This window comes from Emydura macquarii, unplaced genomic scaffold, assembly GCF_026122565.2.
Source record: "Emydura macquarii macquarii isolate MOO-44397 ecotype Brisbane River unplaced genomic scaffold, CSIRO-AGI_Emac_v2 contig_3108, whole genome shotgun sequence".
Taxonomy (NCBI): Eukaryota; Metazoa; Chordata; order Testudines; family Chelidae; genus Emydura; species Emydura macquarii.
In genome coordinates, this window is record NW_027133245.1 from 3981136 (window position 1) to 3990564 (window position 9429).

The 9429-nt window shown below is 38.1% G+C and overlaps 1 long non-coding RNA gene across 2 annotated transcripts in view; it reads right to left on the reverse strand.

Moving 5' to 3' along the window:
* Nucleotides 1–2820, reverse strand: part of LOC137141628 (uncharacterized) — a 219123-nt gene extending 216303 nt beyond the window's left edge. For both annotated transcript variants that reach the window (XR_010916683.1, XR_010916682.1), the window contains exons 1-2: nucleotides 2440–2820; nucleotides 1674–1858 (exon numbers count right to left, since the gene is read on the reverse strand). This is a non-coding gene — a long non-coding RNA (uncharacterized lncRNA). The remainder of the gene's footprint in view (nucleotides 1–1673; nucleotides 1859–2439) is intronic.
* Between the last annotated feature and the right edge of the window lie 6609 nt (nucleotides 2821–9429).

A 9429-nucleotide genomic window follows, 5' to 3' on the forward strand; every position in this document is an offset into this window, starting at 1 on the left:
AAATATTCAGGGATGGAAAGATCCCTTGTAAAACAACAGCATCAAGATTTTATAGTTGGAGCATTTAATTTTATTAACATCTATGTGGAAATGATGAATCTTTAATCAACAAAACAATACTACTGAAGCAATTCGGGTACCCAGTCCATCCAATTATTGGGTAAAAAGTTTTAAATTAAGAGGAATTCCAAATACTATACATTTGGACATGCATGGTTTTAAAAAATTACAACAGGGTTTCTGAAAAACCAAGAAAAGGAAGCCAAAAAGCAAGAACATAAGAAACTTGATAAAGCAGAAGAATCCCTTCTTTTATGGGGATTGCACCATATTACCAGCTGAATTTTATATTTACTATTAAAGAAGAAAAAAAATTCCTCTTTCCCCCACATGAAATGAAGTTAGCACTGGCTTCAACTCCATAAAGCAAGCCTCAAGCATCCTGGAGCTAGATTTCAGATATCTAAGAACAGAGGTCCATTCAGTCACCTGCATTCCCGTATAAACGTCAAATGTAATTTTAAAAGTGGTCTTGTGTCATCTTGACAAAGATATAATCCTTTCTCCCTCAGGTGCTTTGCAGTAATTCTTAATCAATAGAAACATATCCATCTTAAATCTGTCAATTTATTAATGATGCTATGATAGGGAAACCTGAAAATTGGTTAGTGTATGGCAGGCTGAATGAAAGCTCTGTATTTCCTACTTCCTAATAAGTCTTATTTGTGAGTGATGACAACATCTGACCCTGATTACTGAACAGTATTCCTAGGTTTCCCCTGAAGACAAAACATTATGCCTTTAGCAAAGAAGCTTACACTAAATAACATGCCAACCTATAATCTACTCTCATTAATCTTGTTTGCATTTATGCATGTTTATAAGTATATCTGATCAGGTAAAAAAGTGTTGACTTGTAAATATTTTAGGTGATAAATGAATTAAATGAAGCTGAGTTGTTAGGGGAAAGGAAATGCTGCTATACTGGTCAAAATTCAAATAGGATACTTAAATTTTTAAAAAGCTATGAAATATATCAACTAAAAAAAATCCACACCTCAAAAGAACATTTTTAATTTTGGTCATGTTGCATCCTACTGAGATGATGCAGATTATGAAAGTTTAGAAAAAGGTAATGTAACTGAGCCAGTTGCCTTCTATGCACCCCATGGATTAGGTTTACACTATAGGCTGCTTACCTCACTTTTCCCTTACATTGTTCCAAATAAACTTCACTTCAGACTTGGTCAAAAATACTGCTCTTTGAGGATTGAGTTTATTAAATATAAAATAAACTGTAAATAAAACTCAGAACTCCAAGGTTTCTCTTCTCCCCCCCAATGCATTCCTAGTCCCTCCCAGGCCTCCCTGCCTAGAGAGCTTTCCTCTCTCTGCAAATTCTGCCACAACTTCCTGAGCTTCCCCCTTTCCACTGCACCTTTCTGCTCCTTTCATACCTGATTCCTCTCAGGTGAGGCTCATTCTGTAATCCAGGTTGGTTTTGCCTGGGCTCTCCAGACCATGGGGCAAGCCACCCTGTTCCATGCACCCACCCCTTAGAACCTTGTCCACACCCTTGAGAATATTTTCCTCTACTTACTAATGCCTTCCCCCCTTACCAGATTGTTTTCCCATCTGCAAACCCTCTAGCTTTTCTTTCCCAGCTCACTCACCATGATAAGCAGGCCATCTCTCTCCTCTCGAGTCACTTAATGCTTCTCAGCCAGCTCATCTCTTTCCTTCAGGGCCAGCTGCCTAGCTTCTTCCAAGGCAGCCCATTTCCCCAGATGCTTCTCCACCAGAGGGGTGAGGCTTACCATAAATCCTCCTTCCAGTACTGTACTGCACATCTTGGCAGCTGTAAGAGGTGCTTTCATGACTACAAGGTCCACTTTCACTGCAGCCTCAAGGTCAGCCCCCTTTTCCCAAAATAGTAAAACAACCTAAGCATTGTCTAGGCATCCCCAGTTTTGATGATGATTCCCAGCAGCCAACTCTGGCTTTATTTCCTTCCTTTGCTTAATCACATTGGGGTTGTGATGGCTATCACTACCCCACTTGCTTCCTTCATCTCAGATATGCAGGGCTGACACACATACAGGCTGTTTCTCCCTCCACCCCCACCCCTTTGACTCTTCCTCTCTTAGAGGCTCTCAGTCTGCAGGGCTGTTCCCTTCTCATTATTCAAGGAGCAGACCCTATTAACATCCCCATCTTTCCACATCTAAAACATTTCGATGGACCCTTACTCCAGGTCCTTGCCCTGCCCTGCATCTGTTTTTTCTTACTCATCCCATCCCCCCTAGTGCTCATACTGCCTCTGGGAGCATTCAGATGTTCTGTGCCCTGGTCTTTCACACCCAAAACAGAAATGCCAGTGCTGCCATTGAGTGGCCCACTCTGCCTTCTGCTTGTCTGCTACAGCTGCAGAAGAATTACCTGCATCCATTGCTGCTGTTCAGCACACAATGGAACACCATTCTCCACATCTGAATTGACCCCCGCCCCCTCCCAGGAGGGAACCTGAAGGCTTGGGACAGTAGGATCCAGCAACTATACCATGTAACTGGGCCAACTGCCTCCCAGGCACCCCCTTATATCCCAGGGTCACACTACAGGGAGCCTCCCTCAGTTTCCTCTCCAGGACTGCTACTTCACTTGAGGCTTTTTGGGTCAAAAATGCCCCTCCTTGGGGACTAGGTTTAACATAAAATAAACTGTGGATAAAACTCAAAATCCATTCGTAAGTCCACACAACCCAAGGTTTCTTTTCATCCTACCAGGCTTCCCTACCCATAAACTCTGCCACAGCTGCTTAAAAACACCTTCCTCTCTAGCACTTTCTTGATTCTTTCCTGGAATCATCTTATTCCTTTCATGTGAACCTCCTCCTGTAATCAGGGTTGACTTGGCACCAGGCTTTCCAATGATGGAACAAGCTACCCTGTTACAGGTAATAAATCACTGAAGACAACAGACAGCTTTATATATAATGGGAAATTGCAAAGACTCAGCTTCATTCTGGTATATTCAACAACAAAATCAAGTCCTGAGACTTTCAGTCTGCATCCAAAAGCAGTAAGGGGAAAATAACTGAGGAATACAAAACTCATTAAATATTTTAAACTTCAGTGATCTTATCTACTCAGCTTATCTCAAAATAAAAGAAAAGGTAAGACATGAAACAAAGATAGGAAATCAAGCGATCTGAAAAAAATGCATCTGGACCAAATTTAACTCTTGTTTAACTGTGTGCAGTGCCATTGACTTTGATAGAATTACATGGAATTAAATGAGAGCAAATTTTGGCCTATATTTTTAAGCAGTGTATTTTTTAACTTTTGGAATTCACTGTTGCTGAAATTTTGAAGAAAAATAGGAAGCTCTAAAAATGGTTAAATAAATTTATGAGAACTATGTTAGGGGATGAGCTAGGACAAAACTTTACAAAGAAACATATCTGTTTACAAGATTTGGGAAAGAAAATTACAAATGTTAGAAAAATGAGAACATCAAAATCAAGGACTCGTATTCTGCAGTTCCAAGGACACAGAATTTAGCAAGGAATCCACCTCTTGCAATAGAAAACTTTGCAAACATGAACTGAGTGCAGACTAACGCATTGCTGTCTGTCTGAGTCTGTGGAGAACCAGGAAAAAAATAGATGAGAAGTGTGAGAAGTGTTTCTTGCAACAGTTTGACTCTTAAATCTAAAAATGACAATTTAAGGTTTCTATCCTGTAATGTATTTCTTGCACAGAACCCCATTTTACCTACATAGTTCTCCTTGCAGGATTGAAGTGTAGAAGCAACATTGCTAACTATTTCACTGCTGATCTTTTTAACAGGAACATTCAGTCTAATATGTTTACATTAAAATTCCAAAATGTCTCCCACTTTTCCCCAGTTGTGAAAAGCCCCATTTGTTCCTTACCAAATTTCCTAATCCTGCAGCTTTGATTAAAATAGCTGTTGTCAATACTACAGTCTGCATATACTGACAATATAGAAGGTGGGGACGGCATGAAACAAATAGAGGTCATCTTCTTATTCTTTTGTATGAAAATAGCAATGTTTACAAGTTAATAGAAAGATCTGAAATCCACCTGAGGGATTCAGGAGATGCAAAGTGCACCTTTCCTGTACCTCCTGGAAATGAAAAGATAGGGCACTTGTTCGCAATGTGTTTGATGGTTTGGAGATCTTCACATTCACACTGTGGTGAATCCTTGATTCTCCATTTGTGCATCAGGTACGTGCATCTTCCACATAACGTCCTAATACAGATGATGGTCATCCATTGTCTGTGGTGGTGTAAAAAACCAGGCAGTTTGAGGGTGGGAATATCTATAAGGTGCTTGTTGTTTACATCAGAGCTCGCCCACTGCATCTGCCTGGTGTCTTTTGGGTTGAAGCTGGATGACAGAAGAGCTTCTCCAGCCACTCAGAACAGTCAGCTGGACTAAAGGTGAGTGAACAAGGCTATCATGGAGCAGGAGCTTTTGGTTACTGAGAGCTTTCTTGTACCTGTGCAACATAGCCATCTCGCACCAGGAGGTTGGAGGAAGGATGTTTGTGAGGACCGGAATCCAAAGCAACAGAGTGGCCTTCAGGGTTGTTCTCATATTTCAAGTAAATCCTCAGGTCTCCTCCCAACACCACACATTTATTAGAAGTTGCTACAGACACTCCACCAGAGTGTAGTAGAATCCATGGACCTAGCCACAGAATTAAATCCATCTTGCAAGGAATATACAACACCTTGCTTAAGGTTCACCAACATTAACTTGGCTACTTTGAACATTACATCGTAATTTCAATGATTGTAATTCTTCTCTTCTAGCTCCTTGTTAAATGTAAGCCTTAAAATAATATTATTTGTGTTAGGTATATGCCATAAAATATTGATAAATGTACAACATGGTCAAGTAATAGTGCTGCAAGACACTCAAGTTATGCACATGGTTCTGGATATTGCATTGACAGATTTGTTTTACATTTAATTTACAACAAATGGGCAATTCATTCATTCTGAGACCTGTAAAGCTAGAGTTGCAGTAGTACTCACTGTGTTTTTAATTATTCTCAAAAAATTATTTAGCAGCTAAGAAGGGACTGAAAATATTTAAAAGATTAATTAAACCTGAAGAGTTCAAACTTGTGATTTTTGAAGATTCAACCAATGCAAAGTTCTCAGATGGAAACTTTACCAAGCGTTGGCCAAACAAGATTACATGGCACAACAGGAAATCAGTGCCTGGCAACAGGCCAACTTCTAAAGCTTTCATCAAATGTTTTAATCACCAAAGATTATTATTCCAACTTTAAGAAGCTTATGTGATTTATCTTCGTGTCTGACAAAAGAAAGTCAGCAGTCATTTTGAGAGAGGCATAGCTATTGTGCTCAGTGACATTGTATACTGTCAGGAAGTAGTACAATTTACATTACATACTTTGTGTAATCCCTACATTCCTGATTGTATAAGCTGCAGCAGGAAAATCTTATGTGATGATGACCGTGTACTTCAGTGTGAAATTGTACATAATACAGTACCAGTGTTCCCCTCTTCTTTTCCTTGTAATGTAATTATGTGTTATTGAAGTGTGTGAAAATCTAAGGTTGAAAGAAAAAGCTTTGTTCTTACTCTTAAGAAGGTTACAAAGTAGTTGTGCCTTGTCAGTGCTGTAGCCTATAGAAATGATGTTTGCTTATGTTTAAATAAAATGTGCTGAAACGTAAGTAGGCCCAAAATTATTTATTCTTGATTCTAACAGATTAATATAGATATAATGTCATTTTGAAACTTTAAGTAAAGTATAAATAGGCTTGGAAGGGTTAGATTTTTTTTTTATCGGTAAGTGTCTGTAAATGATTTCTCTGTATACACAGAAACTGACAAAAAAAATATTTCCACCAATAATAATAAAAATTTACAGATAGACAAAGTAAGAAAAATGCTGCTTGAGAAGTTATTAGAGTTTAAGGATATTTACTTTGTATATGTTCACAGGTGATGTTGACAATTTTAAGCTTTCACTTTTTGAAACTCAGCATCTAGTTTAATTAAATACTTCTTGTCTGGCACCCTGATTACCGAACTCTCCCATAATGTCCTTCAACTTTGAAATAGATAAAAATCAGGAAAAAATACTTTAAGCCCATAATTTTGCACAACTGTGAACATTTAAATTGATAAAAATAAAAAACCTTAAAAATAAACCTTGATATCTGCAAAAATTATTTTAAATGGAATTCTGTCAAGCCTATATGTAAATAAGAGCTAGAATATTTATAACTACAATGAATTAAGTAAAATATATTGCTTGTGAAATTGACACGTCTCGAGATTGTAGCCATGGAACAGATATGATACAGAAGTGAAAATACATGATTACCACATTACCCTGACAATTTTCTTCAATCCTAACCTGGAGGATAGTTCGATCTCCATGCTCACTCAGAACCTGGCCTCTATCTAAACAGCCAACTAGTGCTAATCATGGTTGTGTTAGTTGTGACAAAGCCACCTGCCCTCTAGGAACACCTGGCACCTGTCTGCTAGGAACTAGACTGAGACCACTAACTCATTTCACATAATCCATTAAGTGGTAATACTTTCACTCTCAATCTGGACAGGTTTTGAACCAGTTAGCTGTAGGGGAAAGACTCTATGGTTTATTCAAAATTAGTTCCCCAAGCCACCTGATCCTCTATATTACTATACATACATTTTAAACATGTTTAACAAATTATGGAAAAGAAGTGAAGAAAAGGAAATGCATAGGTTTCCAGAAGAGAAGATACCAATACAAAAGAGAAATACTAATTGAGATTTCACCCTTTTTGTCTCTTCTCATGAGGCCTTATTGAATCCAGTCAAAGAAAGCATCCATACTCTCCTCCCTGTGACCAACCTTTTGGATAAATAAATGGAGGCCCACTGGGTGTGTAAATAAGGATGTGTACAATTTGGCCTTTAAAAGCCACTGGGGAGCTTATATTACACTAGAGGATTGACTTACTACCTCCCCTTTCACTTCTTCAGAAAGCAGCAATGCCTTTGTTTATTGTATTATGGGAAAGGATTGTACAGTAACATAGAAGGGTTGTTTTCCACATTATTGCCCTAAATGTACACTATACCATATCCTTTAACATAGTAAGGATGCATCTTCAATATCTAGGATTAAATTAATGGTCTCTGAAGTAAAACTAATTTATTTTAAAAATTTTTAAATACATTTGCTTTCTAAGAAACTGAAATTCAAGTGTATAATCATATTATAAGATTTTAGATCAGACTAGAAAAACAACACAGAGGGGAAATGGCTTAAGTGTAGCTACAATTACTGTATTTTCATAGATTCCAGGGCCAGAAGGGACCATTGTGATCATCTAGTCTGATCTTCTGAATAACTCGGGCCATAGAACTTCCTTCAAAATAATTCCTTTTGAAGAGCATATCTTTAAAAAAAAAATCCAAACCTTCCTGAAATTCCATTTCTTTTCTGTCAAAGATATCACATATTTTTCTTTAAAAAGAGGTAGTTCTTATAGGATCATTTTTCAATAGACAAGTTACCAACAGTCTGTCACACACAAGGTAAAAGAAACCAACTTGCCTGTTGACTTTTGGTTTCTGCTTCTGTTCTTCTCCTCATCCTGGACTGTCAGTTAGGGTTGCTTTCATTCTTGTCTTCTGTGCATAAATAGAAGTTTGTTATAAAGGGGATTATTTTTTCTGATTAAGACTGATTTAACACAATATGAATAAATATAGACCTTCTAAAATAAATGGCATCTTAGACAAAGGAAATGAAGTACAATTCTCTCAACTGGATTTTTTTTTAAGTATTTTACCAGTGGGAATCAAAAGAGCACACACAGAGACCCACGATGCAATTAAACAATCTAGAAGCCAAAATAAATAATCTCCCAATTCAGGAATCACTTATCTTCCAGAATGCTATATGGAACATCACTCTAATACTCTATCTTCAGCTATATCATCTTCTGTTTTCTCTCACTTCAACTCACAAACACGGCAATTTCCTTAGTATTTGATTGGACATGTGCTTAGCCACCAGGGATTCCATGTCTCTACAGCTCTCTCTCCATATTTATTTCCATTTATATCTATGGTAGCTGCTCCAATATATAAGATAGTCGCCTACTTCTCACATTATGAGAATGAGCTATTAGTCTAGATAGAATATAGTAAGTCATTTCAGCCCAAAATGAAAACTAGAAGAGCCAACTCTACTCCAGAATAAAATAGCTAGGGAAACGGATCCAGAAGAAGTAGGTCTTCTGTACCTCAGGTATCCTTCATGCACCATAGTTATGTAGTATGTATTCTCATTTATAAATTATACAAAAAAGCACTGACCCAAATTCTAAGTACTTTTTACATATATTTAATATACAACCATACAAACCAACTAACAGCCACTCCCCACCTTCCCAAAACAGAAAACTACCAATAAAAAACAAATTGTACACTCCCCTCCCAAGTCTATCAGCCTTCAATGTACCCCTTCTTCCTTTAAAGTCTGGAAAAACACATGGCCTTCACAGCATGCCCTAAAAGTTTTGACTTCAGGCCAAGGAGTAAAATGAATTCCAAACCTGAGGGCCCTTCACAGAGAACACCCTGGCAGCAGTCCTGTCTCTTTTAAATCAAGGCAGCTGCAGCTAAAGCACTTCTTTGGTTGTAACTGAGGTAACGGAGCATGAGAAGAAAAGCATGCTTAGGAAGGCAAGATCCAAGCCATTTACAAAAGACTTCAGCCAGTAGAAGCGCTGCAGAAGCAACTAAAACAAGGCATTTTGCGCATTCAGAATACTTTCTACAGTTTTGACTGGACTTTCCCTTCCCTGTGCTGATTGGCTAGTTGCTCCAACACTTCCTTCCATTCCCTCTCAGTCTCTTCACCTCAGCTTCACTCCACAACTGACCCACTTATGCTCTTCTGACAAAATGAGAGGGAGGAGAATGGAAGGATGAGTGCGCCAATAACTGAATCACATGGTTATGCAGAAAAGGACTTAAACATCATGATGGTTCCACTGAGACATTTAAAAAACTTCTAAAATTTGCATTACCTTCCTTCCCTCTGATTTCTTGCAGGATTTGTGATAACTGAAATTTTAAGAGAGGTTTAAATGAAGTGAGGTAAGCATATTGGCGAATACATAGAGCAGCATGAAAGAAAGTATAGACATTCCTGTGAGACAAAGGACATTTTGAAGCTGGTGTCACTGGCAGAGCAGAAAGGAGACTAGACCAGAGATATAGGCAGATGCTTCATGATGTAGGACATTGAAAACAAAAATGAGATGGCTGAAATTCGTATGTAGAGCAATGGCCTGCAAATGAAGTGACTTCAGGGCCTCACCCAAATTCATTTAAACCAATTAAATATTCA